The 21723-nt window shown below is 39.2% G+C and overlaps 1 long non-coding RNA gene across 1 annotated transcript; it reads right to left on the bottom strand.

Annotated features, from left to right (window-relative positions):
- Positions 1-261: 261 nt before the first annotated feature.
- LOC148224010 (uncharacterized) lies at positions 262-17311 on the bottom strand. The gene is made up of 4 exons (XR_015803312.1): positions 16471-17311; positions 15041-15150; positions 2634-2749; positions 262-551 (listed from the first exon to the last, which is right to left on the bottom strand). It is a non-coding gene; the product is annotated as an uncharacterized LOC148224010 (long non-coding RNA).
- Between the last annotated feature and the right edge of the window lie 4412 nt (positions 17312-21723).

The raw sequence follows: 21723 nt of genomic DNA, 5'->3' as shown, positions 1-21723 counted from the left end.
GATATTCCAGATGACAATGCGTGGTCAGAAGAATACCCTGCGATCCCAAGAATGGCAACAAAATGTGAGCTACTAGACTTGGGAATGAACACAGTGAAAATCAAACACAAAAACCCGCACAAACTGGTAGAAATCGAAGAAATACGGATAAAAAAAGTATTGTGGTGATTTAACAGGAAAATCAGGGCAGAACAAAACACAGAAGACACCACAAGGGACATGAACAAACTTTCTTGTTTCAACAAGATAGCTATCCTTTCTCACGCATGTGCAATCCTGTCCAAATGTGATGTCACACAAATATTTTAAGCTGCTCTCTCCTGCCAGCAAGAGTTGTTATCATGGTAGCCGGTGCTGTGCTGCTGCGATGAGCCCCCAGAGAAAGCCTTCTCGCTTCTCACTCGCGCTGGTGTGCCAGTGTGATTCCCTGCGATTCCTGGCACACCGTCCTACGTGCTCAGAATGGCGGGCACGTTTCACTCAGTACTCCAACCCTTCCTGGGTGTAACTTTAGCCCCCTTGAGGAGTCACATACCTGCTTTACACTGCATCTGCAGAACAGAAGAAACAAAGCCCTGAGTGCAGAAATCTTGTTGAAACATGCTATAGGCAGACCAGGAGATTTTATCAGCCAATTGAACAAGGACCAATATGCCTTAATTCTTGAACATTTGTTTGTTATCACTGCTCTGCTGAATCTGCTTGATTCCAAGTTGCAAAAGGGTTACTCCAAGCAGATGACCATTACTCCAAGAAATGCCCATTGTTAATGAATGGACATTTATTTTATTACTCTCGGTTCTTATTGGCCCAAGATATTTTAATTGATAATTGAGATCAAGTAACAGGGTTATTTCTTTTATACCTGGATTGCATGTAAGTCTGTCTGTCTATCAATCTACCTACAAGACCCATGCAAATACTCTAGGGTAGAACTCCACATACTCAGTATGTGGAGTTTTCCTTAACATTTCTCAAGTCCATTTAATATTCAGGTTTGCTGTTACACAAAGCAATAAACTGTCCAAAAAACAATTTGCCTTATAAAGTGAATATTAAGGCTTTAATCAACAATGTTGTCAAAGTATCTAGAAGAAATTCGTTTATAATGCATAGCAAAGATGGGTTTCTTGAGGCTTCTAATGAAAGCTGATATAGCCATTATCTGATTACTGTAACATACAGTCAATCATTAATACAAAAGTCCTCTTTAATGATCTTCATTTTATGCCCACATCCATCCTAGGAGGAAGCCAAGAGGTGGGAAGGGGAAAGGAGTGCTTCTTGCTTTTGTTTATGCTCGTTCTAATGGGGTTGTGACACTGAAGAATGCTAATTTGAGACTGATGTGTATTTCTTGGTCCTGATCACAAGATATGAGTCAGACTTAGGAGAGGTCAGCAGTATTTAGTATCCTGAGGGCAAAATGATACTATTCAAGATTAATATAGAGGTTGTGCTGGTCTTCTCTGGTCCCAGGGATTGCCAGTTGGCCCATTAAGACAGTGTAAATCCATGTTCTTTATTGCAGCTGTGCTGAGCCAAGTCCTGCTATGAGAAAGGAGCTGTGCCCTGGCATCTACATGGAAGTGATGATCCTGCTCTTAATGAGAAAAACTATGGAGAAATTAAAGATGCATAAGGGGTCTGGTAACTATTTCTCAAGTTTCTTATGGCAAACTGTACAGTTATGATTTTGCTGCTGTGGTTTCTGCTAATATTTTGTTCTCACGTTTTAAAGAATAGATCCCCCAAAAAATGTGTTGACATCTAGCTCAATCAAAACAGAAGAAGTCAGAATAAAGAAACAATCTTTCAAAAAAGGTGAGGACTGTGTTCTCTGAATGTAGATCTTTTTCAAATGATTTTGGATTTTGCAGATTGTTGTCATTATACATCTATTTATGAAGAAGCATTATTGCTGTCTTTGTCATCAAAAAAGCTTTGAGAACGCTGTCTGTCACCTAGGATGAGTATTACCACAAAGTAAATGTTCTCTCAATATTTTTGTAGATGTTTTCACAGGTCTCTAATGTTTCACATTAATGTTTCACACTAGAGAATCTGAACCCCACTATTATTGCAAATTAAAATTATTTAATAGTGCTGCTTGTGAAAGCATGTTGTTTTTACAATTGTCAAATACCTCAAACATTGATAATTTTGTTTAACAATACATTATTTTCCTTTAGTTCTTCTAGACATACTAAAACAAGTGTTATCTGACGATTCTTTTAATGTCTGTTGTTGTAAAAGTACTAGTATGCCTAAAATAGGTATCGATTTTGTATCTATAAAAGCAAGATACTGAGAACGCCAATTATATGTTTACCTCAGCAATATTAACATCTTTATGCACCATTCAATGCATGCTGCAAGTTGCAACTTTTTGAACATATCATTTAAGTCTCATGTAAACCTGCAAGTTAAATGGTAGACTAGTCTTGTTCTGAATCAGGACTTAAATGTATTATTCAGGGAGGCTTCTAAGTATCTTGACTTTAACGACTGGAACATTTTAGCCTTTTTTTTTGCTGAAGTCAACCTCAGAATCAGCTTTTCGTTGCTTCTCCCCCCCACCCCCCCATATAATTCCTTCTCCTATCTGGAGAATCTCAGCTGGTAAAACTCACCACTGCCAAATCTGCTGCAAACTGTGGACAAAAGAGAAAGATCAATGAAACAGGAACACTTGAGCTTTCCGTTTGTGCCATGCTGTGACTGTAAAACAATGGGAGTCGCAGCAGACCTGTAGAGTATGTAAAAGAAATTAATCTTTAAGAAATGTATGTTTTCACACATTGACAGGGGTACTAAACTCCCATGTTTTCCTACTATATGAAATTTGTCACTGTGTATAATTCTATCTACATTCCTATGGTTCACTTCCTGCTGCAGTCATGACAAATGTCCTTTTATATTTAGGGATTTTAGGGTCATTCATCTTTCATTTCTGTTATCAAATCTGTATTTCAAATATCCGTCTGCATCCTGCTCATTCTAGTGTGATGTATGAATCTACAGATAATATATGCACCCCATGCTTAAATATACCCATAGAAGCATCCAGAATTGAGTTCACTGCTCTCTTTGGCTGATATTCTTCCTTGACCACTGCACCCCACAGCAATCCCTTCAGCACCATCAGTTCACCTGAATTTCAGCTGCGTTTGATTTAACTCAACAAACCTATCCATTTTTCCTAACAAAACATCGAAAGTGTATGGATTATTTTTGCTTCCAAACAAATACCGAATATACATATATATATTTACATATATACGGTGCTGTAGTTCTTGGGGAGACCAAACCTGAGCTGTCAATAAGGTAACCTACTTTAGAGTACAGGTCACAGATAAGTCTGACTGGCATCTTAATGATTCTTATCTCTCTCTCTTGACTCAGATTTATATGTTAGGAGGTGAAGAGAGGTGAGATGAGTCCAAGCCATACTGCTGAAATATCCATTTGCAATAACAAGGCTTATGCATCAAAAGCTGTAAGATATGCAGGGAAACTAGAGGTTTCCAAAGTGCAATCTAAGACTGATCCAGACAATACCCCAAACTAAAATACTGATCAGATTTATGGCAAATTTAATTTAAGAAGCAATACAATTATTAAGGTGGTAAGCAATGAAAAAGGGAAGAGAGGAGAAGATACAAGCATTAGTAGGACAGCCATATGTTCACAGCAACTATGCTCAGCAGGGTAGAAATGAATCAACATAGTTTTGGTTCCTACTAGGTCTGGTTCATGTATTATCTCTTTAACTACAAATATAAAAGGTCATCTCTCAAATTACCTATCAAGCTAGGTTCCTTTGACAAGGTGTTTCCTTCAGGCGTTACAGTGTAAAGTTCGTTTTAAAGAAGGATTTAAAAGGCAGATGCAGCTGGCATGGATTAGAGATCCCTATGGAATCAAAGAAAATTAATACTGTCATGGGAAGGAAAGGTGGACATGATTTGACTCACTGGTCTTCCTTCTAGTGGAGACATCACATCTGTCATTTTAAAAGAGCCTGCTCCAGTTGTGAGATTTGACCATATTAGCCATTTCCAGGAATTTCTAGTTTGAAATTTTACTCTCTTCTTCCATCCAACACCTTTTAACATTTCCCTCAAAGTAAATCTTGCCACCAACATGAATAAATATATCAAGAGTAATGCATAGTTATTGCAAGTACTCCAGCCTAGCCTGGACACTACAGGAAGTTTCACAATCCACTCATGTACAGCCACTGTGTGTTGTACTCTCCATCAACCCTTGCAAGTTCCTTACTCACAGAGGAAGGAAGGAAGGAAGGAAGGAAGGAAGGAAGGAAGGAAGGAAGGAAGGAAGGAAGGAAGGAAGGAAGGAAGGAAGGAAGGAAGGAAGGAAGGAAGGAAGGAAGGAAGGAAGGAAGGAAGGAAGGAAGGAAGGAAGGAAGGAAGGAAGGAAGGAAGGAAGGAAGGAAGGAAGGAAGGAAGGAAGGAAGGAAGGAAGAAAAAGAGGGAACATGCAGAAATATATGTTGGTCATAAAATGCAGTCAGGCTCCAGAAAAATAACCCAAAGAGCTAGTTTTCCTATTGTAACAGTTTTCTCTGGTTCAATTTCATTTTTTCTGTTTGCTGTTTATTTTCTCTGGAGCTTTTAGGTTTTCGCAGTTCAGGTCATTCCACAAGTCAAGAGTTCCTCCTTACTATGTTTCCACTCACTGAATTTAAAAGAATATTATACTTTAAATTTTGTATGTACCATTATATTTAGGAAATATCTCTTGTCTCCAAGTAACTTAAATGACAGGATGTTTCCTCCCTGTTTTATGTGATTCTAATTGATTATGTATTTTGCCAATAATGTAATTAAAAAGACAAAAATCACAGTTATTCCAGAGTGAGAAGCTGTCCTAGAGCTTTAGAGTACCCTGATCTGAGGTGCTGAAGAAGTCAGCGATATAATTAAGAAGGTCCTGCAGTCTTCATAAACATTCCAAGGTTATCCTCCCCAGACTGGTGGCTTTTTCCTTGTCTTGCCACTCCAAGCCCTGTAGTTGCCCACACATGCCACAGGGAAAATGGAACTCTCACAGATGGTTTCTGCTGTGCTCCCAGCAAACTCTGTTAGCAGGACAAAGGATACTGAGAGTAGCTGTAATTTACTCTTTCCCTTTTATCTGGTGTAAAGAGCAAAAGGGCTGAAACTCTCACCTTTTCTCTATTTGTTAAGGATAATCCACCCAGAGCTCTTAGAACAGAAGCATCTAGTACTTTAGGTGATTTGTACAAGGGAAAGAGTGTTACCACTTGCATTGCTGGAAAGTCCAAACACATTTAAGTCAAAGGCAACCAAGTTTCAAACTCCTGCTGCAGTCTCCATCTTGGAAGAGGAATTGCCCTGAGAGGCACTATTAAAGACTGCCCAATAAGGGATTTCTGGAGATCATCGTTGTACACTGGGTATATCTTTTATAAGAGTTTTTTAAATTGCTAGGAAGAGTCTTAGAACACATAGGAATATGCATACACACACACATCTTTAATAACACTAATTCCTCTCATCCTTTTTACCCAAAAGGATTTATCTCGTAGGTGGTAAAATAGACCTAGCAAGCAGGGAAGTCTGCTGGCTCAGTAACAGCGATAGAAGTTAGATATCATAATGCTTCCGTTTCATTAGGAAGCTATGTGTCTCCTGGTTGTGGCTGGTTATTACCCAGGAAAAGTGAATATATGGCTTGACACAGTATAGAAAAGAAAAGCTATGTATTAATGATCACAGGCTGTTTCTCTCACAAGGACAGTTCTCTCAGTTCCAGTTGTACGTAGTTTGACTTGGCAGTAGTAGGAAAGGAAATACATGATACAGTTGCTATAATTTTTAAAAAGCATCAACAATTTTAACCTGCATTTTCCCTTCAGTCATACCCTCATCTCAGTTAAAACTTATTTGATGTTTTCCTTCACTCTGACCATCCTTTAAAGCACTTGAGATGAAGTCAGGTAGATAAGCAGAATATGGTATCTTCTGTGTACGTTCTAACAGCATTAGCATATATCAGTAAAGAGAATGGATTACTTCCCCATTCAACCTACACTCATTTTTGCCCTCAAGTGCCACATGCATATGGCAGACTAAGGACTAAGAGGATCTAGTGGTATTATTGTACAGCTATGGTTTGGGGTACCAAGGTTTTGATTTAGATATTTGTGTGTTGTGTGTACAGTCTTTCAGTCAGTCTAACTCAGTCTCCCCAGTATCATTTTGGTGAGGGGGGTGACAAGTGTAGTGTTTTTTCTTGAGTTCTAGGTTGAGAACCATATCTTAATAACACATTAAAGCTTTCTCTGCAAAGCCTTGCTACTTTTTCCACATATAGAAACTACATTAATGTTCAGTCATATTGCTCAAGAAGAAAACAATACATCAAGCTAATCCCACAAATTCACTTTGCATTATACCTTCTCATTTACTATAAATTTCTCTCCCTCTGCAGTAAATTGATTCTTTTTTTTTTTTCTTTTCAGTTTTTCTGATTCCAAACCTCTCACTAAGCTTGATTTGCTGCTTCTGTTGGGCCACCTAAACAGTGCCATGTGCATTACACCTCAGAGTAGATCATTAATTCTTATCTCTTTGATTTAGCTGCCCTCTCAGTCATATTCCTGCATCATTTTATCTCCCTCAGTTTCTTTCTGCCAGTTTGAAACTCAGCTTTGGTTCTGCTTCCTTAAACATTAGAAGAAAGTACATTTCTTTTTCTTTGACCTCATTTTCTCACCTGACAACACTGAGCTTTTTTACTGATGTCTTCCCAAATCATGGTTTTTTTTCCATTTAGTACTAAGGTTAGCATTTCCATGTTTCAGCAAAAGCTGCTATTTGTGTTCCTACGATGTTCAGAGTCATCCTATGTGCAATTCAATTTGTGTCTGTGCAATTCTGAGTTCAGTGCCAAAACAATTTGGGAATTTGTATTAAAGCTAGAAAGCCTTTCTACTATCTTGATAGCTTAGCTGTATTTGCTGTCACAGTATGAATATGAGCCAGTTGTTTCTGCATTCCTCAGTATGTTTCTGTGTAATCTCTTGCACTCTGTATCATTGTTGGTCACTAGTTTCTAATGGAACATTTTCATATGCAATGATACATTCTTCAAATAGCTGGTAACATTTCTGTTACTATGCAAAAATTCAGGCTAAGCTTTCTAAATAACTTTCAGGCTAAATCTACAGTTAAACCATTTTAATCTTTAATTCAAAACTAACTTTCTTCACATTTTACTTATTCAGTTTGAGTTCACATTCATACTCTCCTCAGAGTCACGTCCAATACTTCACATTAGCAGTCCTTTCAGCTAAGTTAAGGTAACGTATCTTTCTTTTATCAAATACTGCCACCAAAGCTTAATTGTTAATGCTCTTCATCTTAGATGGTCCACAATTGTTTGTCTCAGTACTTTTAGTTCAGTGTAATACTCAACAAACCACATCCACTGCAGATTCATCAAAAAACCCATCTGATTTAACAAAAGCGGAAGCTGGCTTGGCCCTGGAGATCAAAGTACACTAATGTATTTTCAGGAGCTGAACATGAAACTGTACGATCTTCGACCATATTTAGCTCTAATGTGTTAAAATAAACTTTTTATTCTGGAAGCCCTCTTTTCCAGGTAAGTCCTTCAGTGCCAGTACCCATTTAGTCCTTTTGAGTCCAGAGAGCAGATGATGTGCTAGGTATGGTTATGATTTTGTTTCATTTTGTATATACCTATTCATCTTCAACCTTTATCAATGCACCTAAACCACATCTAACTGTATCAATCTTCAGTTACTACTAAAGGGAGCCACCACAATACTGGCCTCCCCCATCTTCACCAACCACCACCTCCTTTTCAAATTAATATATAGAACAGAATCATTTCTGTCTAATAAACCCCCACAATTTCATCTACTACATAGCTTAAGAGCTCATTTTCACTGAAGCACTTTGCAACCCTCCTCTGTAGAGGTTTGTGCCTAGGAAGATTTTGCTCTCCTTTAAGAGTTAATCTTCCAAGTATGTCCTCAGTGTGCAGACAAAACAGACTGTGATAAGGAACCAGAGGTGATAAATACAAAAGAGTTTAATAGAACAGCAAATACCTCAACTTGTCATTTGTTCTAACCAGAGCCAAAGAGGAGCAGTCCAAAACCTCCATGATAAAGGATTTTTAGGGAGAATGGCATAGGAAAATGAAATGCCATTTAGTTGTTTTGACTGGATGAGACAGCACTTGCCAGAGCAGGCAATGGACAGGTTACCATGAATGCTGTGACCAAGACAGAGCAGGCAGAAGTTACTAGTTTTGGTACATGTGGTGTGACAGATGGAGTGACACCGTCCTCTGGCCCTGGTATGGTACTTTTTCTATTCTGCCTCCCTTTCTGTCCCTGACACTTCTTCCTGGGTGTGTTTGGCCATGCAGTGATCACCGGTGCTCAGAACCTCAGCTGAACATGCATTCTGGCTCATGGGAGAACGTTCACCATATTATCTTGGGCTTTGCATTACTGTAATGCACTAAGAGCTTTTATTTTATTTGTTTTGGCTGGAGAGTGGGTGTGGATTAACAGTGCATAATACTGATTTACTCCAAGGCTGTTGTGTGATCTCCAGCTTTACAATCCAGCTATTGATAGGAATTTACCAAAGGCCTTGCACCCCCTGCAGCTGGGACTAAATTTTCAGAAGATTTCTTCTCCCTTGTAAGCACCTAAATAAATGTCAAGATTTTCCCAGAACTCTACATGTTCAGCGCTGTGTGGACTGGCACTATGAGATTGGCTCTTGAAAGAGTCCCGTGACGTGGGGATTGTGCTACCTATTATTTGTGGTGCTTTTTAAAATGAGACTTATAATCATTCCCAGTATTTTCAGTCATTAGAGATCATAAGGAGCTATGTGACACATAAATAATTACATCTCTGCCTGCCCCTCTCTCTCTGCAACTCTCTGTAGAGAAGATACTTCTTTCCTAACAGAGACTGGCTCACTCATCTGAGACGCTGAACCCCTGCAGTTCATAAATGGCATACCAGAGGTAGTGAGGAAGACTGGATCTATGGTAAAGCTGGCAGAGGTGCTTGAAGCAGTGGCTTCATTTCCACAACTGATACTTTGGGATCCATGCTAGTGAAGGATGCCGAGTCTGTATAGGTTATTATTTATGCCATTATATCAGTCATATTGCTCAAATACATTCAAATTAATTAGTTTTTCTAAGATTTGAACCAATTCCTGAATTACATAAATTATTAAGTAGTCTGCATTCAAACTTTTTACAGTATTGCCTGGTTCATGGTTTGAAGGAAGAATTTCATGATGTAGGAATGCCACATTAATTTTACATTTAATGGTGATATTTCACTGCTTCCAAAACTTTTCACACTATCTAATTTCTTGTAGTCATTCCTATTTGTTGTAGCCATTCCCATGTCATGTTGTTATCCGCCAAGGTGACATGTTCAAAGAGCTTTAGCAAAGCTTGTATGGAAAAATTGTATGAAAAATCGGATGTTGAATAGCACTTCCCAAATGTGAAAGAGATATAACAGAGTGTTTTAGAGGCTAATTAATTATGGAATAATTCCTGCAAATTGTGGCAGTAATTAATGAGTGAGTAACATGCGGTATTTAGAAGTGAACAGCAGTTAGCAAACACTATGCATCACTTTGTGTCTGTAATACAAGAAACAGTCCTGTACCCATCTACTGATTATGAGTATTAACAGATTTCTGTAGTTAATGATGTGTCTTGTGCTTATATCATCAAGTTCTAATCTAAAATGTGACTACATTTTAAAAATAGCACTTTCTTTCTTGCATGCATTCACAGGAGAGAGAAACAAGTTTCTGTAAGAATTTGCTTGGGTTGAGAAACCAGCTGTGATTAATTCAGAGGAGATAGTGGCAGAACCACACAGACTCAGAGAAATAAATTAAGCACATCAGGAAAAATACATGATATAACAGGAGGGCTCAGGTGGCTTTCCTCTTACTTATTCCCTGGAGTGCAGGCAGAACTGCATCCTTTCTTGTAGCCCCTATGAGGTACCCTTTAGGCTTTGTCAAGCAGCTCATACCCAGCCCTGAGAACAGAATGAGTGAGACCTGTTCCCTTAATATATCATGAGAAAGGTCTCCCTGGCTTCTGCACACATCTCTGATCTGGCACTGAATAAAATTTTGCAATTTGTGTACTGCCAGTGACATTTTTTTCTAGCTTGTTCAATTAAGTCTACCAGCCAATATCATTGATCTGCAATGCTTATTTTAGTACATCCCCATCAGCTCCTTCTTGTTTTAGATCATCAGGGAAGACCTTCAGGGAAGGGACTATTTCTTTCTCTGTGTTTGTATAGCTTTTAGGACAGGAGACAACCAGTATTAATTGGCAAGTCTTTGAAATAAGTTTAATTCATCTGAATAAGAAGAAAAAGAAAATGTGGTGATGAAAACGAAAAGAACAGAGACATGATAACTAGAGCCCAAACTAATCTGGAGAACTGGACAAGTAAAAGTAGCACTTTAACTTTCAAATGGAAGAAAGCTTATTGTTTACATCATTAGCAACATACAGAAAAAATCCTGGAGAATATTTTTACATAAAGTGTCACTATATTTTAAAACTTAAGGTTGTTTTATCATTTCCTTTGAAAGATCCCAGAGAATCAGCTTATTGAAATGCATTAACACTGGTGACTTTCCATTAACTGCTTTCAATAGGATGAAAAAGTAACCGAAAAAAGGAAGACTTTTTTGAGGAAATTTACACCTTATCAATACAGGCTGGGGATGAATAGACTGAGAGCAGCCCTGTTGAGAAGGACTTGGGGGTGCTGGTGGGTGAGAGGCTGGACATGACCCAGGCATGGGCACTCACAGCCCAGAAAGACAAACTTGTCCTGAGCTGCATCCAAAGCAGCATGGGCAGCAGGGGAGGGAGGGGATTCTGTCCCTCTGCTCTGCTCTTCTCTGGTGAGACCCCACCTGCAGGGCTGCATCCAGCTCTGGAATTCTCAGCACAGAAAGGACATGGATCTGTTGAAACAAGTCCAGAGGAGGCGACCAAAATGATTAGATGGATGGGGAACCTCTCCTACAAGGAAAGGCTGAGCCAATTGGGTCTGTTCAGCCTGCAGAAGAGAGGGCTATGGGGAAGCCTCATTGTGGCCTCCCAATACCCACAAGAATTAGGCAGTCTACAAGAAAGATGGGGAGAGACTATTTACAAGGGTATGTAGTGACAGGATAACAGGGAATTCTCAAACTGAAAGAGAGTAGTTTTAGATTTGATAGTAGGAAGAAATTCTTTACTGTGAAGGTAGCAAGGCACTAGAAAAGATTGGTTGAAGAAGCTGTGGATGCCCCATTCCTGGAAGTGTTCAAGGCCAGGTTGGATGGGGATCTGGTGTTGTAACTACATAATATTTAAAGTCCTTTCCAACCCAAACCATTCTATGATTTAGTGAGAAATTTTGATTCTGACTTCTGTAATTTCTTAGATCCCCCTTTTTCAAATTGCGAGGATCAGAATTTGGCTAACAGTACTGAGGACTTCTGCAACATACCCTGAAATTTCTGTCCCATCAATAAAGTCATCTCATTACAAAATTACTTTTATACTTGAATGACTGACTCTTGAAGGTGCTTAATTCACAGGCAACAAGGTCTCATCCCTAGGGCACCTGTGTTTTGCACTTGCTCCATGGCCACAGCTTAGTGGCCTTGGAACTGGACATGCAGAGCTTCACACCCCACTCCACACTGAAAAATGCCCAGTTATCAGCTAAGAAGGAACTGCAACAGTTCCCCTGAAGTCAATTATATAGGTGCCTGCCACTCTGGATGGGTAATTGTATGTAACCAAGACTAGTTAGTGCAACTGTTTAAGACACATTAATCATGTGTGTTTGCACATCATTCTAAGAGAACTACGTGATTCATGCAGTATTGTCAAAATATTTACAAGACGTCCGCTAATGAATTTAAGCTCCCATGTGTAGGGCTTTTTTTCTTAAGCACATTAATATTTGGCAGGAGGCATCAGTATGAACCCAAAAGAAGGCTCATCTTTCCTCACAATTCATTCTTGAATAGCAGAAGCTTCAAAAATGAATTATTGGCAGGTTGAGATTATTCTGTCACAAGAGCATTAAGAATTTATTGCTGATTTCTGTTAAAAAAAAAACCAGCTACTTTTAGATGTCTAAATTACTTATTTTGTCAAAGAAGAAGAAAAGAGACAAATGCTGCATGTATGTAAGAACAACTATGGGACTGAATTTCTTTTTCCTCACTTTATTAGGGGAAGGAGGGGGTTAAACTGCCATCCACTAAAAGCAGCGATTTCATGCTGAGGTCTCCAAGTCAGTGAATTTACATTTTGTAAGAACACCCTGAGGGGCTTTCAGTTACTTTGCTTAAAAGGTAGACAGATACATTTACAGCAGCACACGCAGAGCTCCATGTGCTAGCATGGCCACAGATTGGCTTTCTGGAACATATGTGCTCGAGGTGACTTAGTTCCAAGCAGGTAATGCACTAGGACACTTTTATGTTTTGGCTGGGAATACAGATCAGTAAAGAATGTGACTGTATTTACCAGTAACGAGGGTATAAATTCCTGATCCCTGCTTTGTTGGCTGAAGTTTGCTAGTGTTTCTAAGCATCTACATTTTACAATTGCCTTATTTATAGCCTGGAATTTGGTGCACTAGTTTTTCATGCATGTGAAATGCTTTTTATTGCATATGGAAGGAAACTACCGCCTTCATAAGCTAGCTGTTTGTAAAAACATTACAGCCAATTTAGTTTAAAATATTTTAATGATTTAATAATAGATTATTGGATATTTTTAGTTGGATGGAACACACCAATTCTACAGATATTGTTATTTATTTCAAATAAATAAAAACCCTGTATCATTGTGTTCAAATTCATACAATTACTACAAAGAAACAATTTGTAGTTAAAAAACCAGTATCTCCCATATTATTCCTCCAAATAAGCCTATATCTGCAATGTGAAGTTACAATAGGAAATGTGACATATTAGTTCACCTGTAGCTTCAAGCATGCAATATGCAAGACTGCAGTTATTCCAAAACCATTCAAGCAACTTACCTGTGCAAATCATGTGGATCAGATGAACTGGGTTTGGGGCAAGGGTGCCATTCACAGCAGGACATTTGGAAAAGTGCCTTTTTTTGATGGGTGAGTTTTCCAAGACTGGACACTTGGAAGGTCTGCATGTTACTGGGCTTGGGCAACAGGACACAGAACAAAGATCTCCTACAAATATTGTAATAGTGAACTAATACTTGAATATAATATGTCTCCCCTACACCTGGACAAGTATGTGGGACTTACTGTCCTTATTCTCCTTTTTTTATTTCAGCACCCATCATACTTGAATTACAGTTTGGGAATAGGCTGTGCAGTCACTCAATAATAATACATTCCAAATCTGTGCCCTTCTGCAGTTAGAACAGTGCCTGTCTTCAATAATATCTTATAACATTTTAAGAATAGCTTAAGCTGACTGAACTCAATACTTTAGGGGGTCACCTTGCCTTACCAGTCAAGTCCTAAATCAAATTATCAAATTAATATGAACATTTGGTGTGGACTTGGCTTTCCTCCACAATGAATCAGGCCTGCTGTAGAGTCCTGTTTTCTGAGCCAGAAGATAAAATTTCCAGGCCTTATTTCTTTATTTCAATAGAGTTGTACCAGATTTAGAAGCATATCAGGAAGAGCAGAATTTTCCTCTTCATATTTTTTCTTTGAAAATTTAGAAATGTCTAAAAGTGAGCCTTTGATTCTGTGTTTAAATGGTTTATGATGAAGATGCCAGTGATACACGATTCTCTTGGAAATAGTTCCTGTGGGATAGGTTGTGGTTGGTCATGAAAGGAGGAGGAAGAAGGAGAAGAAGAAGAAGAAGAAGAAGAAGAAGAAGAAGAAGAAGAAGAAGAAGAAGAAGAAGAAAAAGAAGAAGAAGAAAAAGAAGAAAAAGAAGGAACAGAAAAAGAAAAAGATGAGATCATAGCTCTTGTATGACCTCGACCAGTCTTACAACAGCAGAGTCCAAGATGAGCCTGCTTGCCTCTTCCCACCTGCTTCAAACAATAAATAGCATGAAATGAGGCAAGGAGGAGGCAGACTACAGTCCTGCTTCCCTCCACTTTGACACATAATTGATTGAGAATGAAAAAGGGTGCTCTTGACTTGAAAATATGGTTGAAAGCACAACTGTACATTGCTCATGCTAACACTATTTTCATAATTCCCATTAGCAATTCAGACATAGCAGCAGCCAGAATCTGGTGCTGACTTCAACCCTCTCCTGTCTTCAAACTGAAGCTCACTTTTGGTTTGTACTACAAACATCACAATAGTAGCTACTCCTCATAGAAGAACCTGCACCATCTTCAAACTGGAGATTACATGAGCACAGATGAAGACTCCTTGGTAGGCAGGATTTCCCCTTCTCCTCATCTAAACACATAAAACCTTCCCCCTGACTGCTAGTAAGGTCTGCATATCGACCACGTATGACTGGGTCTACCATCCACTGGACTACAGCCTGTTTCATGGTGGGTTTACCTGATGGACAATGTAATTGAGAAGCAAACAGGAATATAACAAATTTATTTCAGGGACAGGAGGGAAAGCTCAGTTTCAGAGCTGACTTTTACTTCAGCAATGAATGAAAATCTTTATAAAAGTGAAAAAGTTAAGTGGGGCATTTGGACCCATATCTACCACAGGAGTAATGTGTAACAAGGTGACCAACTTTCTTGCTTGGAAGTGGAAAAGGTGAGTTTAAATTTATCCTGCTTTATCCCTACAGGAACTCTGGCCTCTATGGTGGATACAAGGAATCTAACCCCTAACTTATTAACTCTTTGGACTGGAGAATGGTGAACCGTTCACACCACAAAATACCTCTGACAAGGCTCAGAGAAATTGGAGAGGTAGGTAAATAGGCAGACATGCAGTACAAATCACCTCTGCACCCAGGCTGGACATATATGAGGTCATCACTGCCACAGGTGGTCCTGCTATTTCCCAGGGAGTCATCTTCTCTTTTCTTTTTCCTTAAGAATTCCAGTCTAGCCCTGGAAAGTTTTCCCAAATAAATTTTCATTGAAACAAACGCTTCATGAAACATTTTGTATTTTTGTAAAATGCTGTATTTTGACAGAAGAATGTTTTCTAGGAGGGTTTTGGTGTTTTTTTTCCAAACAATTGTCATGAAAAGGCTCTAACGCATTCTAGGCATGGCTTTAACAATGTAGATAACAGAGAGAAACATGAGCTCAAAAACATCAAATGTTTAGGCCCGATTCTGGAAGATCCCACTGCTCATACTGACACTGCGACTGCCAGTCTCAGTACCACACCTCAGATCATTACTCTACCATTCTTACCATGTAACAACAGTTTTTGTCAAAACACACCACACCACTATGCCACTTTTACTAGTAAAAACCTAATTCTCGAAATATTTAAGCTAAGGTTCAATGTAAAATTAATGTAAAGAACAGAGACCTAATGTTCCTGACCACAGAGACTACTCAGAGATACCTATTGATATGAGAATTCCATGACATCAGCAGATCTGTTCCCCCAAAACTTAAGCCACAAATCTGAGGACGTTTAGAAGGGATGACCTTTCATGCAGAAAAGAACTTTTCAATATAATAGTGGAAACAGAAATCCTTTGCTTTCCTCAAATCTCAAGACAGCAGCTTTTCATCCTATGTTCAATCAGGCTCAGCAGAAATATTTAAAAGGAGAGAAGAAAGGCTTTGTTTTCACATGGCCCTAAAGCTGCTTCTTCCTCCTCCTTCTCCTCCTACCCTGTACTTCTAACAGACTTTTACTCTCCATAACATCAGGGAAACTTTATTAGACTTGGAATAACCATTATTTTATAGATATATTCTACATTTAGAAAAACCTACCATGTCCAGCTTCATACATTTATGTGGATGTAACCTTCTTGAAAAATCAGATTATTGTTTAGGGCTTTACTTCCATGTGGTTCACACCAGCAGAAATGTGATCAGAGTATAATTTGCAATGTTCTGAGCAGTTTTTTTATAAGGGGCAGAAACAGCCATATATAGGCTTTCCTTGGATTTCAAGTTGACTTTTGATTAGCTTTTTGTGCAGGTATTCCAGGTGTTGCCATTAGTTAGACACTCCTGCTTTCTAATTATAGAGTCCACAATTACTATCACCTTCCATTTCATTTTTGACATGACATGATCTATTTGTAGATGTATTTTAGGTACTCCAGGCACTAGAGCTCCAGCTAGGTATGATGTGACATAAATTGCGTGTTGCAAATTATATGTTCGGGTCTCAGGAGCGCAGCTTCATTCGTCAGTCTCCCAGGGGGGCTGGCAAATGTAACAGCGACAGTCACTTACCTGCTCAGGGAAAAAGGGTATGGAGGCAGCTGGCTGCCTTCTGCAACAAAAGAGGGGTAGAAAGATGCAGGCCGTGATTGGATGTGCTGGCTGCTGCTGGAGAACAAAAGGGACTCCTTGAGAAGGTCCTTCAGCTGGAAATAAAAAAAAGAAAAGCCAACTCTTCCAACCTCAGTGTTGAGCTGAGTAGTAGAAGACATCCATGACCCTCACGAATCTTTCTGGGTGTGGTGATGGCAGATACATGGGCAGGCAGTGGCGTGGATCTCTCTTCTACCTAGGATTTCAGTGTAAGTTTGCCACATGGAGATTTCTAAAGCCACTTCTACACAAACATTCAGAGTACTGCCTTCCTTGGTAATCCTGACCAAACACAATATGCTCAGATCTCAGGGATTTTTTTTTGCTATTTTGGCCTCTAAATACTACCAGATCTGAAGGCAAAACACTACTATTGCTTACACAGGCCCCTTACCCACCTTCATGAAACCAAACTACCAATGAAGTTGTATGTCTTCCCATGTGGGAAAGAAACAGCAAATGCTGTGCTAAAGTATCACCATGTACTGCTTGAATTTAAACATAAATACCAATATTCAGTACCCTGTAGGCACAAAAAATGCCTACACTGGTTGGCAGAAAGACTTTTGATGATCAGGTATCAAATCAGAAAAACACAGACAGCAAAATGAAAGCAACTGAAATGAGCATTTCTGTATTTCGTTTTCAGAAAAAGTTGGAAGCAGGTCATATCCTGAGACAGACCAACATATTTAAATCTCTAATGCTGTCTAGTGGTATTTCCACTACAGAACATGACAAAGAGCACCAGATTTTTCTCCTCCAATATCACATTTTAAATTATTTATGCTTTGGCTGACTGAAAAAGTTAAATTGGGAAAACAGCTGTGTACGGAAGTATAACACCTTATTTATATTTTGAAATAAAATTAGAACCATTTTGAATTTAAATTACTAAAAATTTGGCTAGAGTTGAGAATGCCTTGTGCACAAAGAATCAGAGAAATATTTCTGGTTCTCCCTTCCTTCCTTTTTCATCTCTAGAGACTTCTAATGTTTCCAAAAGAGAATCTGGCCCATCTTGAAAATTGAAGCCTGGGATAAACTAGGTTGTAGCAGGGCACTATGGATTATACCTGTGCTGCAGATGTACTAAAATGAGTGTGTTGTGCACTGACTGGGAAGGAGGTGTGAAGCATAGCATATAAGAAGCAAAACATGTGAAAGACTGTGGCAGCGGTAGTGGGAGAGTTTAATTATCTAGACCTCAGAGTAGATTAAGGGGAGGAAGCAAAGCTTGATCTGGTAGAGGACTGCTTTCTAATTTAATGTGTACATAAACTGACAAGGAAGGGAAGAATGCCAGATGTGGTATTAAGCAATACAGGCAATATGATTTAGGACATTAAGGTACAAGACCAAAAAAAGAAAGGTAGAAGGTGCAGTTACTGCTAAGCTAAAAGAGCTTCTGCAGCAGCATTCTCTATGCCAGCTACAAGGTGTACGTAGCCTCCAAAACAGAGAGCAGAGGTACAGGCTGCTGTGGCGACACATCCTCACTGGAGCGATAGTTGGTCCTACAAAAAAAACCCCTCACACCCCTACACAGCTCCACTCCAGTGTAAAGTTCTGGTACAAGCAGTGTGCCTCCCACAGCCCACTGGCAAACCTGCTGTCTCTCAAGCAGGCTACAGAGACCTCATACTATGGTCGTTTTACATCACCTCTGCTCTCTCTTGATCTGCCTAATAATCTGCAAAAGCAGGTGAGCAATGCCTGCAGGCTTGGGGGCCTGTTTATGTTTAAGCTGCCTCTCAAAGGTGCTTTCTGGGTCACAGACCTGTCAGGAGTCAGCTCAGCTGCACACCAGAAACATCCCTCCCAAGGCAACTACCTCTGTGCCCTCCCTGCGTATGGGGAACCTCACAGCAGGTCTCCAGTGTGGAACATACTCATGCATGAAAGGAAGAAGGGGACTGGAGCTTATAACGACAGTGGGATGAAATGCAACACAGCAAATCAAACAAAGCCATGTAATCAAACACAAAACTGTACAGAGGTGCCACAAAAAAAACCACTAGCATAGACATACAGCAGTTATAACCTTCTAGGAAGAAAAAGGGATTTACTTCAGAACCAGGTCAGATATTTTTCTTCATGAGGAAATATAAGCTTTCTTCCAAAAGATGTTCTGGCAAGTTTTATGTTTCTATGTAATTACCCTACAAAACATTGTTTAGAGCCCTTAACATGAGGCAGCATCACCACTATGCCGTGCTAAAAAGCCTTGGGTAATTTATGAGCTATTTCACATACAAGGCCAGATTCTGATCTTGCACCACACACTGTAAAAGTAGCACCACTTCAATATATCCAGATCCAGAGAAGTTAGCCACCCAGGCCCCAACCACAGTTTCAGTTTCCTCGATTGCACTGTTATTATATTATTTAGCAGGTCTGCCAATGACATTGCATTCAAAATGGAGCAAATATAAACAGTGGCAGGAAATGCTGGAGTAGCAAACGCTTTTTTAAAAATGGTAAGGATGTGAAGAAACTCAATGGAGATCTTTCATCTGATATATGAAAAGCAGATGACCAGGGGTGGAATCAGTGAGGCCATGAAAGGGAATGAGTGAGAAGTCAGTGACAGATGAGACTGATGCTGCACTGAGCCTGAATTAATATCCTTTGCCTGAGTATTTACAGAAGAAGTTGAAGGTCACATCCCGGAAACAGGGATCCATTTTCATGAGGGGAAAAAATGAAATGTTAAAATGCTTTATCATCCAATCTGGACAGGTAGTTAGTTAATTAGAACTATTAAAAGTTGATAGAACCTGAGACTTAGATTAACTACATCTCTGAATTTGGAAGGAAATAGCAAGGGAAATTGGCAAATTTTTTGTAATACTACTTGATAGCTTCCTGAGCGTGGCATAACTGGAGATGCCTAGAAAGTAACTACTCCAACTTTACCTTTTCAAAATAATAGTATCTAAAAACAAAACAAAGCCAAAAAGATTTTTTCTTTTTTAAGTCAAGGGAAGATTTAGGAGTCCATTCACCAGTAATCCCAGCTGCAGCCACAGAACGGATATTGGAAACATTAATACGGGATGGAGTTATGCAACATGTAGAAATGGCCGGCCGGGGAAGGAGAGGCAGCCGGATCCATGTCATGTCTGTCAAATGTGCTTCAAGTGTTCTCAATACATTTCTCAACAGAGAGTCAAAAGTGAAGTGATGGGCATAATTTATCCAGATGGAAGAGATTAATTTGGTGCTGCACCCGACTTAGAGAGATTGTTCTGCAGAATCAGTAAAGCAGAGCGCAGAAAAAGCACCACAGCAGATGCCTTCAAAATTATCTGTGGGACAAGAAGCAAGGTGTCAGCGAAACAGCACAGTTCAGGGTGACTAGAGGGACAGGAACAAGGCAGTACTCCCAAATTCAAGCACCCCACCAATTTTAATTTAACTTTTATATAAATGACCTGCAAGGGATATAATTTTTTAAATGGAATTTTTTGCTGATGGCATGTAAGTGTAAAATCGTGCACAGAGCAAGCAAATTTAAAATTATTTGAATAAATTAGGCTTATGGACAGATAAAGGCCACATTGAGTTCAGTGCAACAGAGTAAGACATAATGACTGCAAGGCACCAAACATAATCATAGGCAGGAAAAAGGAAGGAGAAGAAGAAATACTGTCCAGGGGAAATGATAGAAGGTAATTACTGATCAAATATGAAATGAATGCTTAGAATAACTGGGGAAAAAAAACAAAGACAGGCAAATTCTTCATGCTTAAAAAGACAAATTCTTCATACTACATGCTGAGTTGTCTCTTCAGTAAAGCTGAATTGAGACATCTTTTCCAGTGTTCTAATAATGCTGAAATAAAAATTCAAGAGTTTGAAAGTAAAGAACTGCATTGTCTCAATAAAGACACATGAGAAGACTTATAAAATACTTTTCCCTTCCCCTCAGCAAACAAATATGCAAAATTACTTTCCTGCATTTTGAATGTTAATTTGGAGTCTATTCTGTAAAATAAAAAAGAAAAAACCAAGCATAAATAAATTGAAAGGTAGTTATTATCGGTGAAAACAGCCTTTTTACTGCAAAGGTTATGACATTAACCCAGTGAAAAATTCATGAATATTCACAATCACCATTTGTCATTAAGAATCATAAAATTAAATGTTGAGTAGGGCTTTAGAAAACTCCTCCAGCCTACTAAATTCCCTCTTCACTACTTGCTATTATGCTAGCATATATATATTTTTTTTTTGCATGCATTTTAGCACATTCCTGCAAGTTTTCCTTATCCACCTCTATAAGGAAAAGAGAATGAAGATAAGAATCACAAATACCTGTAGAAACCTGCTAAAAATGAACAATAAAAAATACAGTCAAGGACATCTTCAGGCATTTGCAGCAAAAGAAAGGAATTCCCTCAAAAAACCACAAATATTAGAAGTGGACAAAATTGCGGGGTTTGCTCTTAAAAATCTCAGAAACTACTTCGTTCTCACATTTGCACCAGTCAGATTTGCTACAACTGCCAGGTGCTATGCAGTATGTGTGCAAACACAACAGAGAGCCTTTTGCAAGGAAATAAAAGGGCTGGAAACCTGACCGGGGGAGAAAATTGTTCAGGGCAGATGTTTCTCAACCAGGAGCAGCCACTGGCAGGTAGAAGGACTGAATAAAAAAGATTAAATTAGGTGAGATGCTTCAAATACAAACTCAGTAGGTAAATTGCTTGCCAATATTCCACAAAGCAAAGAAATGGCACAGGCATGGAGCACAAAACTGGGGGTCTGCTTACTAAGCAAGAGCAAATTCTATGGAAGGTGGCTCTAATGCCAGAGGGAAGTGATGAGAAGCCACAGCAATAAATGAAGAGCCATGGTTAAAAGCACAATCCACCTGCATTCAGAGAGCAAAGTGATCTCCCATGTGGAGCAAGAAGTCCATGTGTGGATACATGCACAGAGATACACAATAGCTCCCAAAACGTTTATGAAAGCTCCACTGTTTATCCAGATACCCGTTCATCCTCACATCAGGAAAGCCAATGTGCCAGTGGAGGCCCAGCTGTCAATCAGCAAGGAGAATACCTGTCCCCAGTGTTAAAACATCCCAGGCCATTTGCATGTTTACTGTGCTCAGTGATTACCTCACTGAGAGGGTGACAGGGCCAGGATAATCCACAGAGAGAG

The sequence above is a fragment of the Sturnus vulgaris genome, chromosome 4 (genome assembly GCF_052056855.1).
Source record: "Sturnus vulgaris isolate bStuVul1 chromosome 4, bStuVul1.hap1, whole genome shotgun sequence".
In the NCBI taxonomy this organism is placed as follows: Eukaryota; Metazoa; Chordata; class Aves; order Passeriformes; family Sturnidae; genus Sturnus; species Sturnus vulgaris.
Note: the sequence above shows the minus strand (reverse complement) of the source record. Positions and strands in the feature narration are given on the sequence as shown.